The sequence below is a fragment of the Uloborus diversus genome, chromosome 4 (assembly GCF_026930045.1).
Source record: "Uloborus diversus isolate 005 chromosome 4, Udiv.v.3.1, whole genome shotgun sequence".
NCBI classification, from domain to species: Eukaryota; Metazoa; Arthropoda; class Arachnida; order Araneae; family Uloboridae; genus Uloborus; species Uloborus diversus.
Window position 1 is genome coordinate 157,705,733 of NC_072734.1, and position 17,616 is coordinate 157,723,348.

At 34.7% G+C, this 17,616-nt stretch overlaps 1 protein-coding gene across 1 annotated transcript in view; it reads left to right on the forward strand.

Annotated features, from left to right (window-relative positions):
* LOC129220434 (mannan-binding lectin serine protease 1-like) overlaps positions 1–17,616 on the forward strand; it is a 110,693-nt gene that overhangs the window by 77,942 nt on the left and 15,135 nt on the right. The window lies entirely within an intron of this gene.

Consider the following 17,616-nt stretch of genomic DNA (forward strand, 5'->3'; position numbering starts at 1 on the left):
ATTTTGCCGAATGGAACTCCAAATTTCGCAGAATGATGATAATTTTGCCGAATGGAACTCCAAATTTCGCAGAATGATGATAATTTTGCCGAATGGAACTCCAAATTTCGCAGAATGATGATAATTTTGCCGAATAGAACTCCAAATTTCGCAGAATGATGATAATTTCGCCGAATGGAACTCCAAATTTCGCCGAATGATGATAATTTTGCCGAATAGAACTTCAATTTTTGCCGAATGATGATAACTTTAAGGAATCGTCGCACAAAATTACCAAATAAGGCAATTTTTGGAAGGTCACAGTGCCCTCCCATCGAGGCGTCCCGGCACACACAGTCCTTACACGCTACCATTAACCTATGGAAATAATACAACTTGCTCGATGATGAAATTAGTGCAAATGAGTGATAATATTTTACACGCCTTACCTCTCCATTCTTTCCTTATTGAAGGCTATGCTTTATGTTTTAACAATCAGTAGTTGAACACCAATTACAAATGAATTTATCATTTATTCACTTGCACAGAGAACAGAGAAACACTTACAGCGATATGCACTTAACTGTTACCGCTTAGAAGCAAAGTAGTGATTCTTGACACTCTTTTCAGCGTTTTTATACTCCTCCCCTTTGCATCTGACTCTATCATAGTTCCTTCGAAGAATAAGATTCACTAAAAGACAATTTTTTGCTACTCTTTTGAAGAAAAGAGTCAACTCGAGGTCATTAGAAAAGGCTAATGAATATATCTGGGGAGGGGGGAAGATATTAATATTAAGCCGCTAAAGGTAAAGCGCGAAGTACGACTGCACACTTGGTGCTTATAAGATAATCACTCCCCAGTTAGACTTAAACAGTTGAAAGCAGAGTATAGTGATTCTTAACAATCTCTACAGCGTTTTTATACTCCTCCTCCCTTGCATCTGGCTCTATCATAGTCCCTCCAAAGAATAAACTTTTACTAAATACTATTAATTATTAACTAAAAGAAAATTTTTTGCTACTGTTTTGAAGAAAAGAGTTACCTCGGGGGCATTAGACAAAGCTAATACTAGCTTTTGTGTTACAAAGTAATGGATTTTATTTTTTTCACTCCGGTTAAAATGAGAGTTTGAAATTTTGCACTGAAGTACAATAAATACAATACCATTAACTGACTGCCTATTACATAGCATCGATACACATTTTAAATAATTTTTTATTTCTACATTAAAATTCTTAAAAAACTAAGCACATAAGTTCGTAATTTTAAATATTTAACTTATCTGCAGCAACTGAATAAAATATGTAACGATTAACTTTAAAAACATCAATCGATAAATTAGTATACATCCAGAAATGAGAAAAAAAAAATAAAGAAAAGGAAGCTAAAGAGATAATAACAATTATCTTTCCTTTATTTTGAAAAACTAAAAATGTGAGACTTATTTCCTATTTCTGCAAATTTTACTGTTATTAAACTTGGCACTTTGAACGAAGATTGTGATAATATAGTCACCTACATAGTTAATAAGTTTTTTAAAGTGTCTCTCTGACGAATTAATGACATAAAATTGTGGCTGAGGAGATGTAAAAGATTGGAAACCTGTCATTGTGATATTTCCTTAATACTTAACTAAACTTTGATCTTTCTAATAAATGGTTTGCTTGCCTCTAACATTTTGAAAGAACTTGGATTTTTCTCATGAAAGTTCCGAGCACCCAAAGCTCTACAATAACTTTGTTTTTATCTAAACTTGTTGGTTCTTGAAAATACGCTTTGATTATGAAGCTTGCAATATCAAGTCACAAATGGCCGCTTTTGGTTTTGATGCCTAACTTCACAGACATTTTTAACCAGCGACGCAATAAGAAAGTGGTTTATTAGATTAAAGTATAAAGTGTCTGTGTATAAGTCTGAGGCATCGCAGCTCATAAATAGATGAACCTGATATCATAATTATTTCTTTGGTGAAAAGGTGACTGTATTGAGAGTATTCTTGGCTTGATTTCATCTGTATAGAGTTTTTATTTCTGGAGCTATTTATTAAAACCATGAAAATTATAGTATGCTGGTAGTGAAGATTTATTCACACATTTAAAATAAGGATACCAATAGAAAGAAAGTACTTTTCTAGGTGCGATCGAATTTGCTTCGAACTTCTAAGTTATATGGAATTCGAATTGCAGCCCTTTTAGTAAATTTCAAATACAATTTTAAGCCTTCATTCACGTGCTATTATTGGTAACGATTTCACTGCTGGCTCACAATCGTAGAAAGCTCAATGAATTCAAATTTTTATATGTTGCTAATTCCTATTTTTTAATAAATAAAATATTTGTAATGGATTTTATTAATCAAGGCCTTTAGAACTATTTTCATATTTCTCACTTGATTCTGATTTTACGACTAGCAAAACCTAGTATCGATGTGATCTGTTTCAATTTGAGTGTTTTCCCATGTTTTATTGAAAACATTTAAATGCATTTAGATGTTATATGCGTTCTGGTCCGTGAGGTGCATTTTAATGTGAGTTGAGGAAGTCACCGTTGGAGATTTTTTTTTTTTTTAAATTTTCAATTTATAATAAGTTCTTGTTACAGGAGCTTTCGATGGGGTGGATATGTTATCAATCTTTCCCTCTCGTAAAAAAAAAAATCAATTTTGTTTTCTATTCTAGGGGAAAAAAAGGATTGGTACTTCGAAAGGTTTTCCTTTAAAGATCTCTTTTTAAATATTCTATTTTACATGCTATTATACCTTCAGGACAATCATTATCACTTTTGATGCATTCCTTTTTGATCTAACGAAAGATTCTTTTCTTCCATATCGAAATTTCCTTTTCGTTTTCCTTCCAAATGCTCACTTTTACCTCTAGGCACAAAGCGCGGTTCGAGTTTCTGTTCTTTAGAGCAAATGGTTTCAAAAGAGGGTACGTTATGGATTGTTGCTTGTCTCGAAATAAAGAAAAAAATCTGAAGTTTGTTGTTACATATGAGTCAGTGAGAAGCAAAGGGCTGCAAGTGGGCTTTAAAAAGTTTCGAATAAAACGCGTTTAAAGTTCCGGTCCTAGGTAGGAAGGTTTTTTTCTCAATCATGCTGTATATCAGCACCTACCAGGGCTACTTGTACCATCTCTTGCCCTAAAATCCCAAAGTAGAGAAGAGTTTGTCCTACTACTAGTACTGGTCATCTCCATTTTTTAATTTTGGCACCACTAACCTGTAAATACCGACTGGCTCATAAAATTCACTCTGATGACACTAAATGGTTGAACTGTATTCATGGGCCACAGCAACATCAGTTTTACGATCTAAAAGGCTTATTATTTAAATCCAAAGTTATGATTGTCTGTTACTGGTCTGGATCCTTGCTTTTATTGGTGATCTTACCCTATTTATACAAAAATGCAGGCACTAGCTTTTATATTTATAATTTAAGTTAAAAAAAACTTGTAGTAAATCAAGTAAACTAGTATTAAACAAAATTTATCAACAAAGAAGAATCAAGTTTATTAAAGCTTCACCACGGAGAGTTGGCGCGTGTGACGTAGTGGTTGGAGACTCTATTTCGGCGTTTTAGTGTAGATAGAAAATGACTGAACTAGAATTACTTACTTTGACTTCACATCGCATTTTTCCTCTCGCTCATCTGCCACAAATAAACTAAATAAAGAAATAATAAATAAATAATTAAAAAAATAAAATAATAATAATAAGTTTGTCGATTGCCTGTTCTGATGCAGTTAGTAAATTAACTTGTTTATTATGTGATCGATTGATTATGTGATCGATTGATTATGTGTGGATTGACTCCTGTTTTGCCAAACTTAAAACTTCCTCTCCCCTCTAAATATATCAAAGGATAAGAACTGTATAAATTTTTGTAAAATTATTTCACAAAGTTTATATGAAATTATTCTTAGAAATGCAATCTAATTGAAACATTTGCTGCATCTGAAATCAGTGAGAATAGGCTGCGTATTTTATGAGTTAAGGAAGCTTATGTCATAAACGTTTCTGCCCCACCCAGACATTGTAGCATCCGAGGCTATCATAATTGATACATGCGTACAAGCCGAAATACCGCTTTGAGATCTACCTTTTTCACAGCAGGAAACTTCACGCAAGTGTAACTTTACGGCTTTAAAGTTATTACCAAGTGTTGTTTTGGACGTCAGATGGTCTTCTATTACAAAAAAAAAAAAAAAAACTCGAACGGGGTGGCGACAACAAAAGCATAGCATTCGAGAGGTACGACGGGTGTCACGCCTCAATATGTGTTACTTTTCCACCGGTGGAACGAAAATGAATTTTCAGTGCCCCCTCCCCTCTTGAGGTCCTGGAACCCCCGAGGGATCACGGGGCGAATAAGGCAATCGCAAAATATGGCAACAGATGGGTGGTCCTGTCATCTGGTCGTGGTATTATTCCAAAGTGCCCTCTTCGAACTGCGGAGAATGCGGATGATTATGCGATGCCAATCTTTTGATAGAGTGGTCGAAGCTGAAAGAACTGCTTTGATTTTTGTTTAAGCAAGTATTTGCTGTTCCCACAAATGTTTGAATAAGTGAGGAATTCGGTTTTTGAAAGCGCTGGCAGAACCATTTGATTTAATCAAATGAACAAACAGTGAATGTGATAAACGTAAAGTATTGAACAAAAACCTATGCATCGAAGTGTTTTCGTAAAAAAGTTTGCAATTATTACATCAATAGATGATACCAAGCAAAGGTGCGTGCCAAACTTTTGTGGATAAAATTTATAATTCAAGTTATACTTGATTTGGAATTTAACTACTTTAAAGGACAAAGCTTTTTCACAATCTTTTAAAGGATGTTCAAGTTGAACTTCCCACAAATGTCCCTACGGTTTCGAATTCGTAGGGTGAACTTTTATATTTGTCTTTTTTAAGCATAAAACAATGATTAAAAAATGCTGAAGCTATCTGCGAATATGTCCGCTTTTAACTTTTTCGAATGCCTTAGTCTATGAGCTCGTTTACACTGACCAAAAAGCCGGTTCATCTCATACCGCTATAAAGGAAATTCTCCAAGGTGGGGGAGAAAAGAGATTCGTTGCAGGTATAATTTCTATCACCTTTTTATGGGAGGGGGGGGGGAGCAAGTTATAGATCATTGCTGTCTAGAGGCGGTATTATTGGTCAATTACAGAAGGTTCCAATGTAAACAGTTTCTATGTTATAATTCCGTGCTAGTCAGCTTCAAGTCTGTTCATTGCATTTCCTTTGTGAACGCGCCCTATGTAAAATGAATCGTGAAAGGATTTTTTAAAAAAAACTTTTAACCAGCTCATATAAATCTGTAAAGTAGTGCACAATTTGAAAATCTAAGCTTCATTTTGAAGTACCGCATCGATCTCAAAATTAATTTTTCCAACCTTGACTTGGTGAGGTGGAGTGTGTGTAATCCGAATGTTATTTTTCTCGTGCACTCCACAAAATTCAAAAAATTAAAAAGTTCTAATAATTTTTATCTTATTTATACGAATACAACTGAGACAGTTTCGTCAAGTGACACACATAATAAAGCCATATCTATAATCGTTTCAATGAAAAAGTCTAATTCTTTTGGGGTGCATAGTGCGACTTTGATTTACAACTATTAAGTAACCCCTACTTTATGATGCCTTCTAACTGGATGTTAAAACAATTCATTTTTAATGCCAATTACAGTAGTACCTCCTGTAAGGGACACCTCCAAATAAGGGACACCTCTATTTAAGGGACATTTTTTCTGGTCCCAGTCCCTTTGAATTGGGACCTCCATGTATTTGCCTCTGAATAAGGGACACTCTATTTAAGGGACAGTTACAGAGAAAACTTACAACAACTAATGTATAAATGCATCATACAAAGTATTGAATTTACTGGAATTTAAGAATCTAATTCAACTAAAGAAAGTTTGACAATAACGTGTACAAATATGATTGTTATAAAATTCTTGCCAAAATTTGCATGCATGTTTTCTCCACTTAGTATTTTTTTCAAGTAGGCTAACAGCCAAAGGATAATCAACGGCCCATGAATAGCTTCGTGTAAAAAACTTGAAATGTGGACACTGATTGAAATTTATATCAAATTAAATTTTAAATTCTATGAAATCGAACAAGTTCATATACACTAATGTCCAGTCATGGAATTACTTCAAAATAATTCCTGTATGCTACAAAACTATAGCAGTACCATTTTTTTAATTGAATTTTAATTATTATAAGAATAGCATTTGAAATTTAATTACGTTTAAATTTCATTCAATTTCTAAATAATTTTTAGCATTTTATCTTAAATGCTATGTTTAGTACGAAATTATACGGAGTTAATATGATGCATGCATCATTTCATATACCTCCGAACAAGGGACACCTCTATTTAAGGAACGAAATTTCTGGTCCCCTCAGTGTCCCTTATTGAGAGGTTCTACTGTATAACATATTGTTTCCTTCCCGAGAACAACGGAGGGGGATGCCCATAAAATTATCGGCAAAGCACACGAAATTTGGTTTACGCGTGGATCAAAGACAACATCCGGAACTGGTTATGATGCGCTCTTCAGCAACAGTATAGCAACAGCAACATAAAACTATTTTTTTCGCTTTGGAAGTTGACTACTGACTACCAGGCAGAAACTTGAGCCATTCTAGCATGTGTAACTAACTGCTTAGAACAAGGTATAACCGTTAAGTTTATAAGAATCTTCTCTGATAGCCAAGCTGCGTTAAAAGCTTATGATCGATACTGCTTCTCAACCAAGACTGTATGGGAGTGCCACAATGCATTGGTAAGACTAGCCAGTAGCAATAAGGTTTTCCTGTACTGGGTTCCTGGTCACCATAACCTTGTTGGCAATGGATTGGCTGATCAATTAGCTAAGCAGGGCTCCATTACACGATTTGTGGGAGCTGAACCTGCTCTTGGTGTAACCTACAATGCAGTTAGGAATATTGCAAAGAACCTACTTATGGATGAATCGTATGGTAAAAGGCTTCGGGCTGACTCTCAAAGACAGGCCAAAGTCCTCGATCAGTGGCCTCCATGGTTTAGATCCAGGGAACTGATGGTTTGAGTAAGAAAGAGCTTAAAATGTCCATTGGGCTATTAACCGGACACTGCTCTCTTAATAGACATCTTAATTTGAGGGTGCCACTGACGATCCAACGTGTAGAGGATGCCAAATGGCAGAAGAAAGCTCAATTCATGTATTATGTAATTGTTATTATTCTGCACAAAGATTTGAGTATTTAGGATACCACTGTGTGGATCCCTGTGAACTGCCTAATGCATCGGTTAGACAACTGCTGAAATTCGTTTCTGCTATCGGGCTCTACTAGAGGTCCTAGTGAGGATAATACAGTTGACCAGTGGTTGCGGTGCTTGCACTCTTTTCGAGTGACCCCTATTCAGTTTATTCTTCATTCAACCCAGCTCAGCTTAGCCACAATTACCCTACCCTTTTACCCGAAAAGAAGCAAACATTGTCAATGTCGAAGCTCAACTTATCAGAGCCGCACTATAATACACTTCACCTGACCAGTTAAAGGTAGAAAATGTAACATAACGGAACAATAAATACGGCCATTTTCATTAGCTGTTATCCATGCTTCGCATATTTTGTTCGATCTCCCATTTTTTTGCTGATTTTGTACGAAGGCTTCAGCTTCTACCCCAGAAAGTCACCCTCATTTTTAAAAACGATGCATCCATCTGGAGCCTCCCAAGTCATCCCCGCATCACGAAAACGGTGCGCGTGCGCTGAGCACAATTGGCTCGGATTAAGAGAAGAATAGCGTTGGATACAGTCACCAATGCACTGAAACCGCAGCTGATCCGAAAGAAACTTTTTTACAATGAAGTCTTCACGAGTCCATATTCATTGTTGGCAAAACTTTTCGGCCCTCTCCCCCATCTCTTGACGGCTCGAGGATTTGTAAAACAAGTTTTATGTAACGGATAATGATCGTTTCACGCAGAGTGGGGGTATACTTTTCAAAAAAGAGAGCACATCTGCGTTTGCCCACGCGACCCCAGCTGAACCATAATGGTAATTTGCTCTTGACGAGAAGATAATGTGCGTTATTTCCTTGCGTAGTTCCCCTCTCGTAAAATTACCCTTTTCGAGAAGAAGTTTTAGTTTCAGATTTTGTTTCCCATTTCTGTTTGGATTCAGTCAGAGGGCAAATACAGACTAACATTTTAGAGGAGGGGGGGGGGAGGGTTAAAAAATATGGAGTTTGTGGTACGAAAGATTTCTTGAACTGTTTGGATGTGAATAAAAAGCTCCAAATCGGCCAGGAATAAGGTGCCTAGTAGGGCTTAAACATTAATGGTTAATTTCAGAAGCAATAAAAGGAAGTATTATTTCAAATATTTACTTAAACAAATGATTAATAAATTAAAAAGATTATGGCAAGGATTTACATTTTATTCATCAAGTATTTGAATACAACGTCTAATAATATAGTTGCATTATATAGTTATAGTCTACTTTCATCCATCTTGCATGAAATTGTCAAATTGGCGCTTTCTTGGGGGTGGGAGGGGGTGATGATCTCCATGAACCTCCCTTTATATCCGCCCATGGATTCAATCCTTAAAATATATCACGCAATCAAACAGGGACGCCCCGAAATTCAATATTTGGGAGGAAGAAAATTCTCAAGTTGTCGAATAGAATACTAAATTTTGCCAAATGATAAAATACAAGTATGCACATGTACGTACATTTAATGAAAAGGGACGTTCAAGCTTTTAAATATAGTACAATTATGTCTCCAAATTTGCCGAATCATCAGACAACATTTGCCGAATAAGGACATTTTTACAGGTCACAGTGACCTTTCATCGGGACACCCTTACAAACAAACCTTTCACATTTTATGCCATAATATCGTTGTTGAAGAAACATAGTTCGAGAATTCTCACAAAGGCGGTAGAATCGTTAGGAAAATAACAGACTCAAACTCCTCGATTTTTAAAGCCTCCGATTCATATTTCCTAAAATCAGGCCGACTCCGATTCCTCAACGCTGGAAAAGGTGCAGATTCGAAGTGAAAATGAGACTGACTCCTGCAATTTTAAAGTCTCCGACTCCTCTTCCCTAAAATCAGTCCGACCCCGACTCTTCAACGAGTTGTGAACTCGAAGGGAAAATGACCTTCTCCGACTCCTGAAATTATAAATCATCTTACCCCGACTGCTTTTACCTCAAAATCAACCGTACTCGACGAGTCCTACTCTGCAATCCTGATTGTTCGTCCGCTAAATTTATACTGCGATCAAAGATTTACTTTTAAGTTAAATAAGACGTAAACGAATATGGGTGGTAACATTTAAAATGATTGCATTTAATAATAAGATTATAAAACTTATGTAAGCTCTTCAGTATGTTTCAATTAAATTATTTTTGTTTTCTTAATCTTATTAAGAAATACAAATCTAAATTTCCAATGTTTAAACTGCTAACTATCAAAAAGACAACCAAATAAAATGCTTGATAAAAGCAAGTGCACTGCAATGAACCTATGATCGTTTTTTTTTCCTTCCTTGTATGTTTCAACGTACATAAAAACGAAATATTATTCAACATTCATGAAGACAATATTTTCAACGACATTAGAGAAGAAAAAATGTTCTGAAAACAGAAACAAAATTCTTTTTCGCCAGGATTATCACAAATAGCTTCACGGTTCTTCTTATGAATCATACAAGAATTCATGCCAGCCTGACACATATACCCTCTGTCTCCTGTAACTCTGGTAAAACAAAGAGCAATACCAAGAGAAACTAAAGCAGTAATGTACATTTCGGATCTTGAAAGTATATGTGGATTATTCTGCAGAGAAAACTGATTGAATATTTCCTGCGGACACTTAAAGATCTTGGCACGAAAGCGACATTATGAGCTAAAAATAGGCACGAGACATTGTATGCACTTGCTAAATTAAAGATAAAATTATTACGGCAGGGATTCTGGTTGAATGTGGTTTGACATAATATTAGCACGTACATTTCATTATTTTTCAGTATGCATGTTGTATAATAGATTATAAGTTTTATCAAATCGTAATGAGGACTATATATTTGCTACACTCTCGTGCATAGATCAACTGAGATTGATGAACTTCTCTGGGAAATATCAATCCACACGTGTTCACAATGCACCTATCGTAGACAAATGTGATGTGGTGAATACTACTTGTCGGTCATCAACCAGACATCTTCGATGGGAATACATTCAACGAGAAGATCGTGAAGTTGTGTATCTTAAGCACTGAAGATCAGTCGTACCTTATTTGCAAAGTTCGACAGTAAACCATATCGGTGTAACGTAGATTTTGCCTTGTGCTGCATGTATTGGGGAAATTCAAACAATAATGTCAGAGTCGAGTGCTTATGATACCCTCAATGTATAGCGAACGAAAAAGAACCGTGGTTACGGAATACGCGCTGTCCCTCAGTAATGTAAGGACACAAATAAAATTCTTCACTTCTTCAACTACAGTCAAACTGCCATGAACTCTTTCAAATAATTTTATATCAAAGAAAGAAATGTTCAGAAATAATCCAGGAATATGATGTAAAATAATAAGTACAAAAATTAAAAAATCAAAAAATCGAGAAAAGTTCAGAATTTTAAAAACAAATTATTATATTTTTAATCAGTCAGAAAAATGAAAAATTCGTTGTAACATGCAACATAGCGACAGCCCGGTTATGCCATCCAGAGACTGCAGTTTTGTCCGTGTTATGGACTCGTCAGTCTGGATCTGGAGGCAGATGTCATCTCACCAATGAAGAAATGAGTTGATCCGCACCAACATTTCAGACTCTCGCTGTTGTGCAAAATGTATTTTAGCTACCAGTTTGTTGACTCTCTCAACTCTAATGAGATGACATCTGCCTCGAGCTCGGTTATTGTCTAATCCAGACTGATGCGTCCACAACAAGGACGAAACTGCAGTCTCTAGATGGCACATTTGCATGTAGTTCTGCCTTGCCCTGGCTTAAGGGTGGCAACTTTCTGTTCAGTACTTGTAACATGCTAGCTGTATTTTTTTTTCAAAGGGAACAAATTTGCTACTAACTTAAAAGCATAAGAACACGTGCTGCAATCGATGCATCTGATACGACCATTGAGAAGAGATAAAATGGAGGGAGTAAAGACTTTCATTCATGAAACCAAGACCCCAAGTCACGTGAAAGATTTTAAAGCAAAGCATTGGAAGAAATCCGGTTTCATCCGCTTGTTTCACGCAAAACATGGCAACCATTCTACGTTGTTGAGTCACGTGACTTGGGGTCTTTGGTTCAGCTTTTCCTAAGAGAATGATTGGACTTGCTCCCTCCATTTTTATTCCTGCTCTGAGGATATGACAGCAGGTTTGTACAACAGGGGCGTTGAAGAAACAAACGCTATGCATGCCCGAATATAAAAATGTTACACCCTTTCTCTGCATCAACAGTCTTCCACATCGAATCATTGCCGCGAATCAATGCAGTCAACCAAACATTGATTTCCAACCTACCTCCCCTCCTGGATGCGATGCTTTAAAGTCAGCCTTTTGTGATTTTTGATACCGCACCACCTGTTTGCAAAACATAGCACGCGTACGCCACGCGCCACAAACAGCTGCAGGGCCCTCGATTTCGTTCGAAATGAGGAAACCGAAAACGAGCATAACGCCGAACAGACCGCCATTTCGAGCTTTTTCTTTTCATTGCAAATCGAGAAAGTTTTCACTCGTTTTACTGTATCCTGAGCTTCTACGACCCATCAGCTTAATGATAACCAGGACTCAACAAAAGGAATTTTTAATTTGTATTACGCATTTTTTTTTTTCCAATTGATAGGGGAAATTTTCAAAATTTTGTTATTATAAATACATTTTTCGTTACTTATGCTGATCAAAATTAAAATTTTGTATATTTATAATAAATGCGGAGAGATAGCAATCTTTTTTTTTTTTTTTTTTTTTTTTAACGTGTGAAAATACTCTATAAACATTTTATTTATTCTTTTGTTTGGCTTCCGACTTTTTTTTTCTTTTGTTTGATTGTTCGTTTATAGTTTTCAGTTCATTTTGTATTTTTCGTACTGTTGTGTTTTTTACCTTCCGACCCCATGAGATACTCTGTAGTGCGATTTATGTGTCCAATAGAAAATTAACTTTTAAAAAAAATTTAGAGGAATGAGATCTATTTTGGAAGAGTGAAATATTCGAACACAGTAAAGATCATAACAGTGATCAATTCCATAAAAAAATAAGTTAAAAAATAAATTAATTAAAAAACTAACATTCTAAGGATGAAATGGTAAGAAAAAAGACATGTGTACTATTTTTGTTTTTACCATTGAGAATGTACAAAATTTTGTACATAGAAACGCACACACACAAATTCAAACGTAATACTCTTAAAAATTTCAATTGCTTTTTTTTTCCCCGTATTTTCCATGATGCTGAATTTTATCTAAAATTCGATGTGTAAAAATCCACATGATTAAATTTTTGAGTTTGAGTTCCGAACTTTAATGCGTGAAATACACTAGGAGAAGCTCTTAAAATATCTCTACATGAATATTTATATTTTTGTAATACAAACGCCAGCACTTCACTAATGTGCATTTATTCAGGGCAGTGGAGTCGGACTAATTTTGCGGCAAAGGAGTCAGAATCGAAGACTCGAAATTTACCGCAATCGGTCGTTTTGTCCCCGACTCCGCCACCCTGTATTTATTACAAGGGGTAGTCAACAAAATACAGTGAAATCCCGTAACAACGAACTTTAAGGGACCGAATATTTTGTTCGTTGTAACGGTAATTTCGCTGTAATAGAATTCAAGCAGTGTAATGGAAATTAAATCGGGACTGAACATTTTATTTCTTTGAAACCGATACTTCGTTGCATTGATATTCGTTGAAACGGGATATCACTGTACCAGGAGTGCCCCTCCCCCTAAAATCAAGGGCTCACCCCCCTAAATATCGTGACGACAGACTCCACCTAAAAAGCAAGAGTCCCTCCTAAAAATGAGAAAAATACTCCTCCGCAACAACCTCTCCTAAAAATTTCAATGGCACAGTCTGCGCCATAACCCCCATAATTGAGCACCCCTGCACTGCACTTAAATTTCGCGAATAATTCAATATAATAGTAATTGGATGCAGTGCGTAATTATTACTTTTTGCATTTGTTCCGCAGATCCAGAGTTAATCAAGTATTATTCCTTAATTGCAGTCACTTATAATATTTGAAAGTATTATCTGTTAATTGCAGTCACTTATAATATTTCATTGATGTTGACAGAAATCTACCGATGTCGATCTTCTCGATCCTTTTTAAGTAAGTTTTAGCAATCAAGCGCTCTGTTAATTTTACCATTTTTCAAATCAATTTTTGACAGTAAAGATTAACTTAACATCAATAACATAACAATATATAACATAATATATACATAACATAATAATAAAGATTAACTTAACATCAAAAGATTAACTTAAAGGTTTTTAGGAGCCCAATGTAAATTGCTTATTTGAATGCGAAAATATACTCAAATCACTACGGAATTTTTGGGACACAGCTAAGCAACTGAAGCTCGAGTCATCTACTTTCGTCGCAAACTTTTCTCGATTTTTCTTCCTGATATTCCGGAACTCACATCTTTTTGCATTGAAAAAGAAAATATTTTTTTTTTCAACCTCGAACACACAAACTTGTGCATTTATGACGATGTTTAATTAACTTTTACCTGTTAGCACAAATGTATTTATTAATTCCTTACACAAATTTTGCATTTGTTTCTTATACACATTCCATTAAGGACTGTTCTTTAAATAGTAATTTTTAAGCATCAACAAAAACATAAGAACTTTTTTTATACATACTTGGTACATTTGATATTGATATAGGGTTGCAGAGTCGGAAAAGAAGCATATTACACTCGTTTGAACAAGAACTAATTTAATTTCTTTAAAGCACTACAAAGTACGAACAGTGTAAAGGCTAAAACAGTTTAAAAACATTTAAAGGTAGAAACTGCAGCATAACGAGGCAAGGAATGAACTGCTGCCCACCGCGTGCAAGCTTTCAAACGTCAACACAAGCACTCGCGAGTCGAGTCGAGTTGCCCTCTGCTGGCGCCGCAGAATAAATAACTAGTTATGGTCAGACATGTCTTGTATTATCAATTTATCAATTTTTAGTTTTTAATCAGTATACTAGGAATAACATCAATGGATTCTAAAACTAGATTATTTTTAGAGTACCCCCCCCCCCCCCCACAAACAGGCACACACATTTTTTTTCAAACCATAAGTTTTTATCCACAATGTGATTAATTTTTTCTTCTAAATTATGAAATTTTATGATGCGTCACTAATGACTGTCGCTTATGTGCCACCACGCAATAGTTAGGTAAACTAACTTAGTACCAGTGTTGCGCAAGAAAAAAACCGGTTTTAAATCAATAATTCCTACAATTTTCAGATATGTGAGATGTGCCACTATTGTTGCCGGTGCAACATATAGACGGTATACTGATATATAAGTGTACTGTCTGCCTACGATTGCTGTAGATTTGACGAACGTCCAGTTTAGACAAGCCTACCTGAGTGAAAAGGAAAAGTAAAATATGATGCGCGGGTTTCGTTCATTTCAATGTGATTCTATTTAGTTTAAAAGGCTAAAACACATCTTCTAAACTAATAGGTTCGTCCATTTCCGCCAGTAAACGAGATGTTTGCCTTTTATCTGATCAGTGGTCAGATAGTAACTTGTTATCAGGGCTCCCAAATGGTCCTCTTTTCCTGCCAAAGTCCGTTGTTAAGGATAAAGTAAAGGTATAAGTTGTTAAGGAAAAAAGCTGATATTGAGTTTATTCAACACGTATGAGTAGCTTAATTCACAAACAAATTTCGTTTTTTAATGTAAAACTGTTAACTTAAAAACATACTATTTTACAGCACTATTATCTTTAATTTGATACAGAATACATAAATATAATTCCAAAATACAACACAAGAAATGTGAATAAGTTTAGAATATTTAGATAAAAACCCAAAGAAATATTGGAATCATCAAATGAAATTTAATAAAAGATTTATTCAGAAATCTAGACGATTTTTATAGCCAATGATGACTGGTTCCAGACTTTGACACCAACACCTGTTTTAAGTAAACATCCCAACTACAACTGTCGCTTTTGTTAATGCACATATACCTCAAACACGGCATTAGTCTACAAAGGCAGAAGTTTAACGGATTAAGGGAGTAAAACTATGATAATATTTAAAGTGCATTTCACCCCATTAATTCTAGCAGTTTCCTTCCCACTAATTAATAGTCATTAAAATGTTACAATTTCGTATTCTCTTATCGTTTGATTTCTTCCTGTTCAAAGTTGTTTTACTACTTTAAAAACAGAATTCTGAAATACTATTTTGTTTGTCATTTTTCAAATTCATTATCTTTCCTAATTGAATGCTATTATTTCCAAAAACATATGCAAATGAAACACGCAATACTCAAAATAAAGAGAATTGTTGTTAACAAGTTATTTACTTTTTTCATCTCATTCCATAGAATTTTTTATTCGCTATGTCATCATTTACAAATCCACATGTTATTTAATGGCATAGAAATTTGATTATTTTCAAAAAAATATTTACCTTTGATATTCCGTTCGCATAACCTTTGCACTTTTCTTTTTCGACTTGAATTAACGAAAAATAGCCATTACCTTGTGAAACAAAATATTTTGCAAATTAACAATATCCAACATTTTATGTTTGTGTATAGTACTATTTCAGACAATGGTTAAATATTTTAGAAAATAATTTTATAAGTCAAACGATAATTTTGTATTTTGAAAGATTTTTTTTTTTTTTTTTTTTGAACGTCAGACGATATTTTTCAATTTTAAAGAATATCTTTTCTAATGTTGCATGATATTTTTGTGTTTCAGAGAATATTTTTGAACATAGGACGATATTTTTGCGATTCGAAGAATATTTTCAAACGTCGAAAGAAATTTTGTATCTCAAAGAATATTTTTGGGCGTCGGACGACATTATCGTAGTTCAAAGAATATTTTCAAGAATCGGAAAATGACTTATTATTTCATCAAACATTTTTTTAAGCGGTAGTCAACGGTTTACATTTTGGCGGACATTTTCAAACATTCGACGATGGTTTTCAATAATGTTTTGTGATGCTGAAACTAATGTTGGTTTTCTTGTTTAAAAGATGAACAACAGTTTTGAATTTCAGAGTGTCAGAATACATTAAGAGGCCTAAAAATGTTTTGTTGCAGATTGCAGCTTACATTAAAAAAAAAAAAATCATTAAATATTTCTTTTTGTTGTTGTAAAATATGAAAGAACCGTATTCTTTACAAATACAAAAAATACAATACATTTATACAACATATAAAAATGCAATAAATAAAATTAAGAACAAGTAAAAGTTACAAACACGATAGTCTAAAATGTACAAATAGCTTCTTAAATATTCAAAACATTCTAATGTTCATGCCTTGATTAAAGCATGGAACAACTGGGCCCAAGCCTAGAGAGTTCCAGACTTTGGACCTCCCTTTCTTCTCAAAATTACACTATATGTAATGGAGTTTGCATTTGATAGGCTTTAAGTATAAAATTACTAATCAGAAAATAATTTTTAAAAAAACAACAACATTAATTTATTCATTATTTGTGGTAAAAACTAAACATCATTAAGTTTATTTACATAACACCTTGTTTCAAAGAATTACATTAAATTATATTACACTCGATATAAAAAGAGTTAATATTAATTATTAAAAAAAAATCAGAGCCCATTTAATTGCATTCATACCACTAATCCTAGTAACTAGAAAATCGCCCGTCAAGGTAGGACGGGTGAAAATTGCTCCTACATTTGAACGAAGCCATTGCCTGTTTGGTGATATTTTGATACTTGAAATTGTAACCCTAACTCCAGTGGATGAACCCTCAACTCCAGTAGATAGCGTTCGTTGTTGACCATTTTTTCGTTTCTTCATTCCCCTGAAATGATACAGTCTCACCAGTAAAACAGTTAGGTTGCCGGATCGAGTTCAGCCTTCTCACAATAAAGCCTTTCTCTGCATGTTAAACATTACCAAAACATATTACCAAATTATCATGCAGTGGCGCGAATTTTATTGCTGAAACTCGCGGGTTTCTCGATCATTGGCTATTATATATGTACGAGGATTTTCTATTTTAACATTTGGAGACGATAGTAAAGATTTCTGCTTGAAATTGGTGGACTGAGCACAAATAAAGTTAAATTATACTGAAATACAAGAACAGCTTAAAATACTGGAATGATGTATTACAGGAAGTTGTGTAGAAAGAGGGAGAGCCCCCTTATGAACTTTAGGCCCAGGGCCCCATCGTGACTTGATCAAGCCCTGCTTATGTTACTGAAATGCAATAAGAGTTGGCGATCAAAATCATTGCCAACGATGAAATTTTTAATTCCGATCTCCTGAATAGTGAGGGAAAAACCTTGAATGCGCCGTGTATTTTGTTGAATTACAAAAATCATGGGTATCTCGTAACACAATAAATAATGTAATATTTGTTTCCCTTAATAATA